At 39.3% G+C, this 17,164-nt stretch overlaps 1 long non-coding RNA gene across 1 annotated transcript; it reads left to right on the top strand.

Annotated features, from left to right (window-relative positions):
- The first annotated feature begins 3,097 nt into the window (after window positions 1–3,097).
- LOC119722693 lies at window positions 3,098–8,481 on the top strand. Its single transcript, XR_005270470.1, has 2 exons — window positions 3,098–3,315; window positions 8,288–8,481. It is a non-coding gene; the product is annotated as an uncharacterized LOC119722693 (long non-coding RNA).
- Window positions 8,482–17,164: the final 8,683 nt, after the last annotated feature.

Here is a 17,164-nt window from a genome sequence, read left to right as displayed (position 1 = left end):
CAGGATATTTATCAATTGAACAAACTAGTCAGATAGCGTTTTCAGCTGAAATTACTTCTGAGAGAAAAAAAAATTATTACAAATTTATTGTAACTTTGCCCAATGAAATTAATACATGTATCAGCTTAAACGTATACACTCACTGATATTATAGCCTTGGGCGTCCTTGACTAGAGAAAAGTAAACCCTGATAATTATATGAGTTCATGCCTTCTTTAATAATTTTGGCGATAAATTATTTTTTTTTTTCGGGGGGGGGGGGGTGGTGGTTTTTTGTCTTTAAATGAATGGCAAGTCCTAGTGCTGGCTGCATTTTAATCCACTTACTGCTATAGGTGCAAACGTGAGACGATAATAAGTATTCTCCCATCGCGTTATGTTTTTCATATTACCCGTGCACCTTCATGCTACATGAAACTACCTTAAATAACGAAGTCCTATACACAAAACAATAACAGAGGTGGGTTTTTTTTTACAGAACCCCCTCCCCCGCCTTCCCCCTCCCCGCCCCCCCCCCCCAAATATATAGTTGGGAGAGACCAATGTATAACACTATCATCGTTTCGGCGTTTTTCGAGTCGTTTCGGTGTTTCTTGAGATTGTTAGATTATAAAACCAAATTTTCCTCCTTATATTTCCGGTCAAAATCTGCGAAAACTTCCAAAATTTACGAAATTATCTTCAGAAAATCACGGGTCCTCAGAAATTAATAATTAAAAAAAAATCCAGGTGCTCAGCTTGCCACTTTGATTTACATCGGGCAGGTAGGCCTACGAATACTCATTGTTCTCTAAAGATTTATTACACAAAAATACTCATGTGATGGACCTGTACACTCATAATAACTCATTTCACAAACAGTACCACACATGCCAAATTCAACTTTGATAATTAACAGCATGAATTTTAATACCGTGTGAATCAACTATCGGGCATGTAAACCCGCCGCGTACTATGGGGGTCCCTTGTTTATGTTCGGCGCCGTAACGTCGCGTCGCCCGCACCGTATGGGGGCTTGTAACCGCAGCGAACCTTCATCGTAAACCGCGATCCAGTGGTCGTATAGGTTGATTCCCATGTATGCAGTTTGATATTAATAATTTGTCATTCACAAACAGACTTTATGAATCATAATTTATGTGACGAAAATAAATTTTTACATTTCGCAGGAAGGCGTGTGAACGTACAAAACGAGAGAGACCACAATGCATAGACAACACACCTACTCGGTATTTAACATAGATAATTGCATTGTCTTCTTTTGTCAAATAATAATAAAGCACATTTTAGATTTTACACTTCTGCCACAAAACCACTTAGAAATAAACTTTTGTTGTTGCTCATTATTTTGTTATTATTAACTTGAAAAGTACTTAAATGATTTGAATGATTCTTGTACTAAAAGAAAGCTTATGAATTGGGCTTTCATATCCTAGATTTTGAAAGTGTTACATGCAGAACTTCACTTAAAAATGGTCCCGACATTTGGGTTTCGGTTTTTTTTTACTCACCCTGTATAGTTTTGCAACTTACAACGACCATTTTAAAATTCTTCCCATTTACGCACTGTTTTCCGCCACCAGTGTCTTTCCCCCCACGGATTTTCCCCGAAAGAAGGACCACCACCCCCCCCCCCCCCCCCCCCCTGGATCCACAACCCGGATACATGCACCATTTGGCCTTAGGTTTTGTTGTACTAATAATTATGCGTGGTAGTCGCTAGCCTGTCATCATCACATGATAAATATCACAGTGGTAATCGTTGGTGGATGGCGTGGGCTCGACTATCTACCGCAAAGAAGGACTTGGGTAAAAGACACTCGAAAAGCGGGGTAAAATCGCAAAAGAGGATAGTTTATCACGAAGAAATAACAATATTTATTTATTTATTTGTTGTTGTTGCTTGTTTCTTCCTTTTTTGAGTAGGAATTGTAAGGGTTTAGAACTACATGTAATGATAATCAACAGTCAGACTGGTAAAAAAAAACCGTCCATTTTGGATTTGAAAAGCCATTTGATTTCATAAATCACGCAATTTTTTTGCGATGATTTTCAAAATCTATTTTTCAATTTCATTTCTGGATAGTGGTAGTCAGAGAATTTCGGCATTTAGATCACGTTTTGTCTCTCGTTACTTATTATGGATATAAAATTATAAATGTTGATTTATGTAAAATGGTTTATTACTCATCGTGACGCGTGACGGCAACATGTGTTTCAAGACAAAAGAGGCGCTTTGCATAAACAGTATCTATAAACAGTATTCTCATTAAACAAAGGTGGACCATTGGTGACGAATCAAAACTTATTACCCTACCAGCATACTTCTTCATTGTTTGAGTCATCTTCAAACAATGAATGACAATGCCGTGTTAATTACAAGTCCAAGGGGAATTTACAGTTGCTAACCAAAGATTGTCATTGAAGTGGTATGCGAAAATAATATTGCAAAATATTTCACGTTGTTGGCGGTTAAAGTTCTGGGAAAAGTTGAAATTCATACATTGTAATTGGTGAGCGATATCTAACTCGAGTTGAGCCTCTTCCAAACCAAAGTGAAAGTATAGAGCTTAGTAATTTTTACGAAGCAAAGTTGTTTTTACCAATGAGGAAATGTACAGAACCACGTAAATTCATATCAAATTTTAATATACTAGTACAATCGACACACTTCATTTGAAATGAGACCTTATTTCAGTTGAGGGTGGGATTTTTATCGACCACAAAATGTGAACATGAGAATGAGTAACCTTAGCGACGATCTGTGTTTTTCTACCATGCCCAGTGACAGTAGATAATTTACAATTTTTCTTTTGTGGCGTTGTTGCATCAAAGAGCCAGTGCGTGATTCAGCGCTATTCACCGGCCGCGACGTGTGCATAATCCCGTGTCCCCACTTGTACTTCGTACGGCTTGTCCCTGGTAGTTTATTGCCCTTTTGTTATCTCTCTTTAAATCCAAGGACCCGCCCGCTCGTTTTCATTCATAAAAACTTTGGTGCAATCCCTGCCACGAGCAGGCCAGCCCTCAATTGGCCGGTGGATCCCCTACTCCAATTGGTCAAACGTGACGTACTGTCCAAAAATAGCCCATGACATCATCGGACCGCGATCGGCGCGTAATGCGCATGTCAGCTGGATTAGCAATTTACCGGGCGATGGGAAACTGTGTGAGATATGGCTGCAGTTTCATCCATCAATTTTACTGGGATTTTTTTCCGAAGAGCGGGACTTTTCGGGTGGAAGGAAGGACCTTGATTGTACGGGGGGCTTTGAAGTAGACCTGGGCTGATGCCAGAATAAAGAAATATAAATAGTGAGTATCAATCTGTTATTTACGAAGAATAGGAATTGACGAATATATCGATATGTGTACGTAGGCCCTACGTGTACGTGTGCACAAACGTAGACGTTGTCGTTATATGAAGCCTCGTTAAAGGGCTCCGACAGTTGTTTGCGGTGTGTGTACAAATTATATTAAAATTATGCAACATTACAAGTTACAACTCCAACTGTTCCTCCGCTATTTAATTATTCATTTTAGTGAGGCTGCTGCTTGTGTATTGTTCTATGTGTGTACTTTGATTGGCATTCTCAAACCAATGCAAATATGCACTTATTTATCTCAGTTTATGACAAAACTCGGGGCTTATTTTCTACATTCATGACATTGCCGGTCATACAAAATCCATACAAAACAAATGCATGGTGGTGAATTTGATCATCATAGTGGCTATCATTAGCCGTATTAGGAGATTTTCAACTTCTATCGTTCAGGTATCGCCAAACCAAAGCGCTTCGGTAGCTTGATTGGTTTTTCGACTACTGTGCCGAGGATCTGGGTTTGATTGAAACCGCTGCCGCGCTGGTCAATTTTTTGTTTTTTGTAAATAATTTTATACTGTTTTTAATCAAATTCGTTCTTTTTATTTAAGTACATTTCATTTTCATCAGGATTTTTTTTAAAAGGGAAATATTGTCCGAGGACCAATCAGCATGATCAGTTGAACGATAATCAGGTTCCAACAGCCAAAGTTCCTGACGGTGAATTTTGTGAAAGCACTTTATTGTCGTTTCAATATCAGTCAGTATTACTATTATTACTAAAAAATCTTTCAATAGCAACCTTTGTTACTTGTAATACTAACAGTTATTAAAATGCAAAACCCAAATAATTAATTGTTATAAATCATGCTATTGTAGGCAAATACATTGATCAGCTAAAGTCAGCTTCCTTTTGTGTGTGTGTGTGATTTCTATTTTTATCCACCTCTAAATGTCTGGCAGCAGACTCTGTCAGTCAACTCGTCCCACTCATCTCTCAGAGCCCAGGGTAGGCCTTCGTGGATCGCATCCAGGCTATTTTTAGCCACATTCCGTGGAGCAACATCCATGATGCATTTTACTTTCAGAAATGGAAATTTGCTGATCGCAGAATTTGCATTGCCCATTATTTACTTGCTTTCTGAATGGAAGGACTTCCATATACGAAGTTCACTAATTTTCCTCTGTATTGACTAACAAGCCCCCAGACAGCAATTTCATGTCATCAAAGTCAATTTGAGCAGTGAGAAAATACAAGCACTTTCTTAGAAAACACTTAAAATTTTTCAGTCCAATCTCATAGGGTTTGTACACAGGGTGTTGAGTGAACTTCGTTTATGGAAATCTTTCCCTTGCTTTCTGAATCTGTATAAAATGTACCCCAACCCCCAAACACACACATTGTTTGTTGGGGTGTTGGGTTGTTTGTTTGTTTTGTGTCTTTTTGTGTGTGTGAGTTAAAATGATTATTCTTGCTTTGCAATGGTTTCCTATAATGCCAGTGTGAATAGCTGAAATAATGGAGCAAGCCACTATACTAGCCAACTCATGTGGAATGTGGATACTTAAAGGGAATATACAACATTTGCAAACATCGAAAAATACAACTCCAAGTTTTAACAAAATACTTCACTAGGATGTTGGTAAATGACAGTCTAAAGCACCCTGTAAAATTATGGCACCTGGTGTGAAGTCAGTTTCAAGAAAATGGTATTTTTGTATAAATTTCCAACGGTGGTCGGCCGACCACCGTTGGAAAACCCTAACTATTTTTCAACCACTGCTCCAAATTTACCATTTTTCCACTCCAAATTTTATTTGCTATTGGTTACATGTTAATGAACGGGTGCAGGCCAGCTAGACTGGTTCCCTTACCTTACAATTTTCCGGCATCCATAAATTGGTCCATTTTATCTTTAGTGGAGTCAGGGAACCAGACTACTCCACCGTTTGTGTGTTTCTTGTTTTTTCCAGCATTTTCGAACACAAAACTTCAAACATGTCAGTGAAACAATGTTTGATCTATTATAGTAACCCCTCAAATAGTTCATTTCTGAAAATTACAGCAAAAGCCAATGATGTATATTCCCTTTAAAGGAACACATGCATTTGCAATTTTACCCAGAAACAAGGAAATCCTTGCTCAAAGTGGAGCAATCATTGAAGGTGGATTAAGAAAATGTGGTTTAAGGAAATAGCAAAAGAATCCAGTTACGAGACGCCCAAAAAGCATTGTCTGTTTTCGCAAATTGTTGGTATTCATTGAGCTGAAACTTCAACTAGATAGTTCTTAAGCACATTTCTTAAGAATTTTGTTGCTTCCAAGAAAGCGAAAAAAGCATGTAGTATTAGGGAGCTCTTTAAAGTTATTTTACGGTATCACTCGGTTTAGTAGGTGGATCTACCGAAAATCTGACGCCCCAACAAAATGGAGACATTGAGTCCCTAAGGCAGCGTAGCTTGGAAGTCCAATATCCCTCAGACTTAATTTAAAATCTGGGTGCGGATTTTTGGAAATTAAAGTTCTTAAGAAATTTATAGTTACTGACTCATTCATTATAACTCACATACAGGTACTACATTGGACAAGTTTTAGCCCGTTCGCATGTGCCTGAAAATAGGGGCAACTACGATCGTTCACTCAAGCAAGGAAAGTTCCAATTCTACCCAATAACAGTAGCCTGATTTGCCAAATGACCCAGCAGTTTTTTTGATGAATTTTGTGACAGCTCTAGGGTCCGTAATCCAAAACGAAACCAATAAAAAACCTGAAAAATATCTTGACAATCTGGATGATCGGACAATAGGTAGTGACGGCTCTGAACCCTAGAATACGTTTTCAGGACACAATACTTGTGTAAAAATAGGCCCCAATTAGTCACACAAACTGGGCTCTTTATGTCAATTGTTATATTGGTTGTCAGTGTCATACCGTAGGTATTCCGATTGTAGTTCCCTCCCCAAGTGCTGTCTTTTTGAAACTCTTTGCCAAGTGTCCTGGTTTCAATTCCAGTTTTTTTCTGGGGAGGGGGGGGGGGGGGAAGGGGGGGGATTCTAAGCACATTAGCTATAGTAGGTCAGTCCAGGATATGCTACATTGTGAGGAAATGTGACTGTACAATGTACGTGCATCTTGCGTGATCTTTTAAAGTGTTCAAGTGGTGGAACCATAGAACTCAACTTAAGGTTGTGCAACTGCATGCGAAATTTCCAATTGCTGGATATGATGGACATTTCCCACATTATGTTGACAAAATATCAAATTTAGATAAAATGCTCTGAATGTTCTTGTTAAAGGGAATGTACATGTACACCATTGGCTTTTGCTGTAAGTTTCAGAAATGAACTATTTTAGGGGTTAGTATAATAGATCAAATATTGTTACACTGACCTGTTTGAGGTTTTGTGTTCGAAAATGTTGGAAAAACCAAGAAAAACAAAAATGTTCAAGTAGTCTGGTTCCCTGACTCCACTAAAGATGAAATAGAAATTCATACATGAAGATGGCAGATAATTGTAAGGTAAGGGAACCAGTCTAGCTGGCCTGCACCCTTTCATGAACATGTAACTAATAGCAATCAAAATTTGGAGTGAAAAAAAATTGTAAATTCGGAGTGCAGTAGTTGAAAATAGTTAGGTTTTTCCAACGGTGGTCGGCCGACCACCGTTGGAAATGTATACAAAAGTACCATTTTTCTTGAAAATGACTTCACACCAGGAGCCATAATTTTACAGGGTGCTTTAGATTGTCATTTACCAACATCCTTGTCAGGTATTTCGTAACAACTTGGTAGTTTTATTTTTCGATGTTTGCAAATGTTGTATTTTTCCTCTAATAGATGCTCTGAATGTTCTTAAGGTTGAATGTTGTTCATTTTAAAGTAAAAAACTACATTTGGCTTGAAGATGCTGCTGCAAATTTTACGTGTTATTTGTGTTGTTAGCAATGACATCAGAGTCGTATCCCTACCAGAAGTCACTCTTGAGAGATAATAGCATGCCACTTGGCACAGGTTGGGACATGCACAGCCATTGTATAGCAGCCACAGCTCAATGAGTCATCATATGTACAGTTTGCTATGGGCTCACTGGCTAAATATAGTCATTGCTGCATACACACATAGCACCTCTATTGAGTAGTGGGCTGTGTTTCTAACCAGGCGTTCTTGTGATGCAATCCTCGTAGCCCCTGCTTGAACTTAGCATCCATGGAAAAGCAGTCAAAATTGTGAGTTGGATATAGAAAAATGAGCTTTGAGAGTTTTTGTGAGATTTTTGAGAGTTATGGTAAAAATGATCAGTGCATTGGACACGTGCATAGTACACGTATCGACCAATCTGGGCACACTGGCAGTTGCATCACGAAGGCCCCTTTCAATGGCGCAAGCATTGTGCTAGCTATTGTTCAGAAAATCCATCACATGGCAGTAGCTTGGACAATAGCAAACACAATGGTTTCTCCATTGAAGGGGGCCTCATGAGTGTACAGTGATCACGTGCCGTTTTGTCTAAATAGTCATTGTAGTAAGACTCGTTCACACCAACTCTGTACAAACTCTGGTTATATAGCAAAGATAAAGCCTTGGTCCCTACTATTATGGGCACAATGAATGGGACTGGCACTCCTCTTATTGCAAAATTCTGATATAAAACATTTTGGCTAGATACCGGTAGGTCTGGCTGAGTTTGTATTAACGAAAGTCGACTGTATACAAAATGTAGTTGTCACTGCATTGGATCTTTTCATGTTATAGAACTCTTTGGGGACTGCCTTCACAGGCATTAAGCTCCCTCAGTTGGAATCGAACCTCCAGGTCGGAGCTTGCTGTTTCACGTGTTGCACTGTTGAAACCAGTTTCTACTGGAGGGAGGCCATTAGAAAAAGCTATATTCCTTCCCCAATTCAATTATTTCCTGTACTAGCTAATTTGATTCATTTTATGTGACGTGTTGTACTTTTGCAGAGAGTGACTGAAGCTGGTTTCTGCTGGATGGAAGCCAATTGAACTGGTTTGATTTCCCCCTCCAAGGAAAGTGATCTATCAAGTTGAGGCATCCTCTGCTAGCTAGACTTCATTTCGGATATTTTTTAAGAGAAGAAAAACGAAGGAAAATCGACTTGACAGTTGATCTGTTCGCATCACCCACCCATGACAAGCAGACACCTCCCAGCCCGTACCGCAGCCCCTCTCCATTCCGTCGCCCAAGGACCAACCGCTCGGCAGCCTTCATGCATCTGGTACTGGATGTGCCAACAGCCCATCCGTTCAAGATCCCACGACGTAAGATGAACAGTAGGGCGCCCCCTATCGGCCGGGGGACCCGCACGGTGTCGCCAAGCCGGCTGGCCGAGCTTTTCCACGCCGGGAATTTAGAAAACACGCTGGTGATTGACAGCAGGTCATTCCTGGACTATAATACGTCCCACATTGCCAACTCAGTCAACATTGGATGCTCCAAGATAGTCAAAAGGAGGCTGGAAGACAATAAGGTAAGAAAACTAAAAGACAATGACATCAGAAATGGAATAAATGCTAGTGAGCCTACTGTAGTTAGTCATTAAAAAACAACTTAGGCAATAGGCATCTCCATTTTCCCTTTGTTCATAATATCAAAAAAGGAGCAAGCTTCTGGTAAACTGTCATGCCCAAGGACACCAACATTGCCGAGGCATAGGTTTCAGTTTCCTTCCTATATAGGGTGGTCCAAAAAAAACCGGAACCTCCTACTTCTACTACCTTGAGACTCAAACCACCTGTACCAATTGATGGAGAATCCTTTTAGAAGAGTTATGATACCAAAATATCCCCATTCGCTCCATTAGTTTTTGCTGCAGAGCCTATTTTGTGAAGGATACTTCTTTCATGTGGGTATTATAATAGATAACAATCCCTCTATCAATTACAATGCAAGGCAAATTTCCGGGCGTGGTTTAGTATTTCATAGGGACAAAAATGACCCCACCTAGCTTCACAAAATAGGCTATAGAACAAAAACTGGGCCAAATCGGGCGATCTTGGTTTCATTTTATTTCTAAAAAGATTTTCCATGCATTGGTATGTGGTTTGAGTCTAGTGGAAGTACATGTATGTATGTACATGTATGAGGTTCAGGTTTTTTTTTTTACGACCCTGTATAAAGACGCCGAACCATTTCTGGTTTCATTTACTTGAACACAACCAGTTCTGTTTTTTTTAATTTTTTTTTTAGCCGTTCCTAGAAGGCCAACCTACATGTAGTGTCCTATTTGTACAGTACTTGTCTCACTGTTTGACTCACTGACTGACGGACACACTGACTGAACCTGGCAGTGCTATTGTATAGGATAACCCCTATGAATATGCTAAATCTAGCCCTTTGTGTAGACCACATGCACGAAAAGACTTCCAGTGAATAGCCATTCTCAACAATTTGAACATAATTTTGTGCTCTTGAATGTATTTATAAATTTATTAATTTAATTTTGTTTTGGGGTACTCCTTTTACATCCAAGCCTGCCACCCATAAAGATGTAATGCCGGGGCTGATTTGTCAGGTTTTCCAACTGAAAGTGACGTACCAAAACGTCCCTGTTCATTTGTGCACAATGTTATCTCGGCTTCCAATCTTGACAGGATTTTTTCACCTTCAGAGAGTCGAAATGGAAGGAGCACAAGCCAAGGCAATTGCTGCATCCTGCCTGGTCTGAGCCCTCCATTCATGGAGGAAATTCAATTGCCCGACTGTGCCTGTCCATGTTCGAGTCATACCGGTCCGCTTTACATAAACGTAGCATTAGGGGTACACATTCAATACTGTGTGTCAAATGTCCTATCAATCTGTAATGTTTCAGAACCAATTTGTTAAATTGGGTCCTCATTTGGGTTACTCCGGAGCCATTTTCACAAGCATAAATGTACTCGTTTAGGGAGGAGTGGCAATTCATGTCGATTTCCCAGTAGACCCGGTGTCGATTTCATTGCACCAACGAATTTGAGCAAAACCAGTGTTTGGGTAATTTGGTTATGAAGTGGACAGCCATTTTGACTTCAAACATTAAACAGTTACGGGTACATTGTGTGTTGTCAATTCTATCAAATGCGTCCCTGAAGAATTGTCCTTTAGTTCCATTACGATTGGAACCAGGGCTGTGCATCAGAACTGGGTACCCCAGTACCCGACCATTAAAACCCTAACTCCCTATGGGGTGTGCAAAATCGTATTGAAGTTGGAGGATTCAGGACTGTTAGGGTTTCTCAGGAATGGTTCTAGACTATGGGATCTGGTACCCGTAACCAACTTTACAAATTACAGATACTTCTCAGACAATGAAAAGGTTTTGAAGTCATTTGTGGCCACACGGGCAAGCAAAACATATTTTACATTTATGACTCTCCTGAAAGCTGCAGTTTACACCGTAAAGCTATAAGGTTCACAAACACACTTGTATCTTGCTGTATTGATGCGGTAGTATTATCGTGCGGATCTTTGTAAAAAGTCTCAACAGCAACTTCCGAGATTCAAATTTTGGCATGTTTGGTGTTCGGTTTCTTTAACGGGTACCCGGAAACCCGCATTTTTTCTCAATTGGGTACCCGAATCCTGTACTACCCGTAAATGCACACCCCTAATGGGAACCATTTTGAAATTGTTTTGAACAGCTGTGAATACTACGGCCAGGTGCAGATACATGTATGTATTGTACATCATGTAAATGAATTTGCCATTGATCTTACAGAAATGTTCACTTGAACAAGCAAATGATAATAAGTAAAGGATTTCTCAATGAGATTCGCTTTGAGGAATCCAACATGCATCAAACAGTAGGCCAATTCTTCTGAAGCCAGTTTCAGTGAAACAGGTTTCAGCTATTCCCTCTTTTGGTACCTACTCCCGCACACTAATAAACTATGCAGGCGCAGTGCAGAGCAGGTTCGTCGCATGAATCGCTAATTAGAAACGCCAGCTCCCTTCGGCATTGGCCCGTCACCCCAACCGGCCGGCAGCGAATCCTGATTTACGCACTGTAGGGGCTTAATATCATGGACAAACTCCACGCTAGTAATAGACAGTTAATTTGGGAATCGATCCTGCCCTTCCGTTTCGACGAGTGCTTCGGCAGACATAGTGGGTTTCGTCAAGATGACAGTTTCTCACCGTGCCTGCCGGAGATGCACGGGGGTTGTGCAAATTTGTGGCACAAGTGTTGGGTCATTTAAAAGGCTGCTCTCTTGCAGTGTAGGAAGCCAAACGTATTGTAGAGTGTAGTCATCATGGAATGCAGTGATACATTTACAATTTAAACTCAAGTGAGGACAAGATACTGGTACACTGTAAGACTATAAACAGTTCAGACTTAACTTTTAAGACTAAACACGTTGTCAATGTTACGTCTGAATCAGTCCTTCTGATTTAAAAATCACAGGTGTGTGGAAAAACGCACACCTGAATTTTTCTAGGCATGTGATTTTTCTAGGTGTGTGATACTGTGGTCCAAGCTGGGACTGAACAATCTGGTATTTTTTTTGATAATATTCATCTTGGTTTACAATAAAGCCGTTTTCTCTTCACCGACATACTTTATTTTTTCACAAATTATGAAGTATAATTATGCTGTAAATGTATGCCGAGGTGTGCGGTACTGAGGGATTCAGGCGTGCGATTATTCGCACTTCTCTGGAAGCATTTAGGCGTGTGATGGCGTGGGGGTGTGATCGCACACCTCAAAACAGAAGGACTGCTGCATTATTACATTTTTGCTCAAATTTTTGTCAAAGTACCTTCAAATGATTTCAAACATTCTCACATAGTGAAACACCCTTAGACAAATATTACGTGGAGCAATTGTTTAGAATGCATTGATACTTTTAATAATATAACCAAATATTTGGATGGAACACGCACTGTGTCCCAACCCGAGACCCACTGGCCATCGGTCAGTTGTCCACGTAGGTTGACCAGCCGGTGATGACTCATACTGTCCGGAGAGATGGTCAGAGAAATTGAGATTCATTTTCACACTGCATATATATTAAAAGCTAGACCGTAGAATCGTTAGTCATCTGTCAATCTTTTTAATCTTATTAAAATTATCACTGACATGTATACAACGTGTATTAGGCATCATTTTCAGTGCATAAACGTTGCAGTTCATGTACATCATGTTCCTTTTTTCATGTGTACATAAGTTTGTTTATTGATAACAGAAAATCTGAAAGAATATGTTCAAATGGTGTCAATTTATTACCATTGATGTGTCATCAACATCAGGATCCAGATCTGTCTATTGCAGGTGTTCTAGTGTGTGCATTGCATGTGGGAAGGGTTTTCATTAGACAATACCCGGTACATGTATGTATGCCAAAATTTGTTCAAATTACCTTGTAGTGAAGATAATTAATAGGCAGAAAATGCGCAAAGCATCACATCTGCCAAGCAGTAGGTTTTTTTTTTTTACACTTTCAACAGATATAGTTTACAATTTTTTTTTTTTAAATGAAATTGACATTCATTCACATGTATGCAGGCCATGGTGAAAATGCTCGGCGCCGTAACTTATAGCCTACCATTTAGTCTTAGTTAGCAGTCCCGGCTTTTTAATTAATGCACGTTTTTCAGTTAATGCACATTTATTCATTGGGTGCTGGTAAATATGTTTTTTTAAATACTTTTTTGCAGTTATTGTGAGTACAATAAAATACAAAAATTAACAACATGCTTGAATGAAAATACAAAAATTTCGGGAATTTGTTGGCCAACAAATTTGTGTTCATGCATGAGTCACGTGATTGTGCCATGTAATTTCTGGAAGGAGTAGTGTTTTGAGTATAAAACTCAGCTTTTTGACCCAGTGACCTCATGATGACCTTTGACCCCAGTTTGGTCTTGCGACATGTTGGGGCTGGGCTTCTGATACTTTTGACAAAGTTGTTTGAAATCGGTCAAAATATGTAGGAGGCTAGGAGCAAAAGACAATGTCAACATTTGTAACTACCGGTAACTAACTAACAGACTGATGAAGAGACATGATAATTTGTTGAGCTGCTTTCCCGCAGCGAAAAAACCCTGATCTTTTACAAAATTACCTACATACAATGTACAGTATACGTTGTACATACCAGTAGCAACTTTAGTGCAGGGTCGTTCAATGAATATAATTTCACAGTAAACTTTTCAATTCAACCTTGGTGTATCAGACGGTGAATGACTTATTCATCACCTCATGTTTGAATAATCACTCACAGTGTATTTCAGATTGCATGACGCAAGTACGTGCTGTCCACCTACCGGTCAGTCTGATAATTCCATCCACTCTGACCGATGATGAGTCATGGCGTACTGGACCTTCGGCCAACGTGGTGAATTGAACATTGCATAAAATGCACCTGGAACCTTCATGTACATACATGTACACGTTGTAACCAGCGCTCACTACGATATGAAATTGAATACAATAGACTTGATGAAATTTGTATTTATTTTTCTAAATATACAATTTCGTATTAGTCCATAAAATATGACATTATCGTCGCATTTGATGGAGTTGGCCTGACGTGATATAGGGCCTACACAGTTCTGGAGGTGACTTTGCAGTTGGTTCATATACAGTCGACTCTCGTTAATTGAAACACTGTTAAGACAAATTCTGGTTCTGTAGCAAACAAAAAGCCTGGGTCCCGACTGTGCATTTATGTGCACAATGAATGGGATAGGCACTCCACTTAATACAAAATTCTGATATAACAAACGCTTTGGCTAGGTCCGGTTGAGTTTGTATTAACGAGAGTTGACATGTACACAAGTAGAGATAATTGGTTTACTCTACAAAATGTTTCATTTTACTTTTTTTCTTGAGTATTCAAGAATGTGAATCCTGATTCAAAACACTGTTGTATCAGATGTCACTGCAAATGAAGACAGAACCCTCCCCCACGTCGTTAATTGATTGAAAACTTTTAAAGCCATGACTAGAAACATAAAGCTCCATCAAATCGAAATTTACACTTTTTGCGGCATAAAGCTTATATTAATGCTGGTTAATTAGTGGAAAGAGGGAGACCGCGAACCTGTTTCACACACGAACACATTTCACTTGCAAACAAGAAGAGACTAAATAGATATCTAATGTCTTTACTTCATAACACATTGACAGTGTCTTCCTCTCTCCACTAATTTACCAGCACAAGCTAATGCTGCAAAAAGTGTAAAGTTCGATTTTATGGAGCTCTTACATTGCTAGTCAACATCGAGAGAGTGAAAAAACAAACACAAACAAAATTTAGTCTCACATGAATATTTGTTTAGATATGGCCCCTATTTGTCCAGGCCCACTTTTTCTGGGACACACTGTATTTGGCTCAGTTCACGGCTTACATTTTGCCCCTTTCCTCTGAATTTTCTTTTATTCTCAAAGGGAATGTACATCGTTGGCTTTTGCTGTAATTTTCAGAAATGAACTATTTGAGGGGTTAGTATAATAGATCAAATATTGTTACACTGACATGTTTGAAGTTTGTGTTCGAAAATGCTGGAAAAACCAAGAAAAACAAAAATGTTCAAGTAGTCTGGTTCCTTGACTCCACTAAAGATAAAATGGATCAATTTATAGATGCCGGAAAATTGTAAGGTAAGGGAACCAGTCTAGCTGGCCTGCACCCGTTCATGAACATGTAACCAATAGCAAACAAAATTTGGACTGAAAAAAGTGTAAAGTTGGAGGAGTAGTTGAAAAATAGTTAGGTTTTTCCAACGGTGGTCGGCCGACCACCGTTGGAAATTGATACAAAAATACCATTTTCTTGAAAATGACTTCACACCAGGTGCCATAATTTTACAGGATGCTTTAGACTGTCATTTACCAACATCCTAGTAAGGTATTTCGTAAAAACTTAGTTTATTTTTTGATGTTTGCAAATGTTGTATATTCCCTTTAAGAAATGTTCAGTCTTCATACATTTACTGTAGTTTTACGCTAAAAACATTGCAGCCATGTATGTATTCTGTACATGTACATGTATGTAGTTGAACTAGAGCCTATTCCAAAGTGCCCCTCACTGTACCATCATTGATTAATTATTGCCAAACCAATACTCCGTAGGTGACACGTACGCGTAGGTGACCACTCCTGCACACGTCCAATCATCTGCATGTACATCCGTGCCCAGTTTCAGCCTTGTACCAATCCTGCCGCATTGGTTGATTGTCATGCCACGCGATGACTCATCCTGCCAGTGCTTTATTAAAATCATTTTCATAATGACTGATTGGTACAACAATCGCGCATCTCCCCCCCCCCCCCCCCCGGCATTTACCCGCGGCTGGGGTTGCTCATTACGCCGTATCCTCTACCTACAATAGTTGTTGTCATGTCAATCACTCATTCTATTCCCCCCCCCCCCCCCCCCTAAAGAAGAAGGAAAAAATTGGGGAGGACCACTCAGACTTTAATCCTGCTCCAGTATTAGAAGTGACAATGTGCAACCTCGCTAATGAATTGGATGGAAAGGCTATGCCACTGGAAAGCCCCAAAGAGAGCTTTGCAAATTGAACAACTTCCCTGTTGAGTGTCCACAATGTTTTTGTACACGTGTAAACCAAGTCCATGAAATTTTAGATTCTAAAAGATGGGCACGTTAAAAACGAAAGATAAATCATACTTTCATGGTGTGACTGTCCTCTAATGACTCATTTCAATATTGTTACACATAACAAAATTGAAACGGGCAATAAACAGATAGTAAAAGTATAGAAAAACACTCCACATTCCAAAATAAAATAGACTTATTTTTCGTTTTGTTTTCATAAACCTCTACCAGTGCACAAAACGTGCAGCCTTTGTACACATACATGACTCATATTTATGGATGGAAAGTTCATGGATCATATTCATTCAATTGTGACCTTCCTCTTTCATTCATATTGTTGGCCTGATAAACAGCTGTGTTAATTGTTCTATCTTTACCGTTCTGTTTTGTTTTTTCCTGTTTATACTTTGATGTTGGTCACTTTTACAATAACAATCTCTTTAAGAGAAATTGGGAGTCCAGTTTAGTACAGGTTTCTCTCCATTGTTTAAAAATATTACTACACAGAGAACGATATGAACTTTTAATGTTGTAGTCATAAAGATCTATACTTGCAGAAAATGTACTTAATAGTTTGATTGAAGCAAGTATCTGTTGTTGCTCCAAATTCATTGATTTTGTGGGAAAAAGTGGACTTGTTCAGATATTATTTTCCGTCCTACACCAGACACAAGTTTTATACGATACTTCCAAGATAATACTTTCAATAAAGCTTTGCTTGTGCCAAATCTGCCATCTAATAGAAAAGAGCCAAGGTTTTACAATATATTTATTTCTTTTAGTCATTTAAAAAAACCCAACTGAATTCCAGTATTTCTTTTGAACATTTAACCCTCCTATGCAAACATGCACTCTGTGCAAAGTTGACCTTTCAGTCAAAATCAGTCAAGTGACCCTGCCTATACAGTAAATTAGGATTGACTGGCTGTGACTGTTTATGTAACTTGACACAGCTGTGCTGTGACTGTAGGTGATTGATAAGCCAGCTGTGCCTACCACTTGCCTGCTTTTGTCTGTTGACTGAATTTGACTAGTCGCAGTGCTTGCTTGAATTATGATCAGACTGTTGGTGACTAGCCTGTGTAAAAGCCATGGCAGGGGAAGAGGATTGATTTTTTTTGACTGTCGGTCACTGCTCAGACAGTAGGAGGGCAACTAATGTCTTAAATGTGTCTGAGAGAGATAGCCTCGACTTTGTTTGAACCCCTTCATGTTTTCAATTCTCTTCGCACTGTTTTTTTTTTGGTTTCTGGATAGTTGTTTATGATTAGCTCAGAT

Source organism: Patiria miniata, unplaced genomic scaffold, assembly GCF_015706575.1.
Source record: "Patiria miniata isolate m_02_andy unplaced genomic scaffold, ASM1570657v1 HiC_scaffold_16, whole genome shotgun sequence".
NCBI classification, from domain to species: domain Eukaryota; kingdom Metazoa; phylum Echinodermata; class Asteroidea; order Valvatida; family Asterinidae; genus Patiria; species Patiria miniata.
The sequence above is the reverse complement of the archived record's forward strand: the minus strand, read 5'-3'. Positions and strand labels throughout refer to the sequence as shown.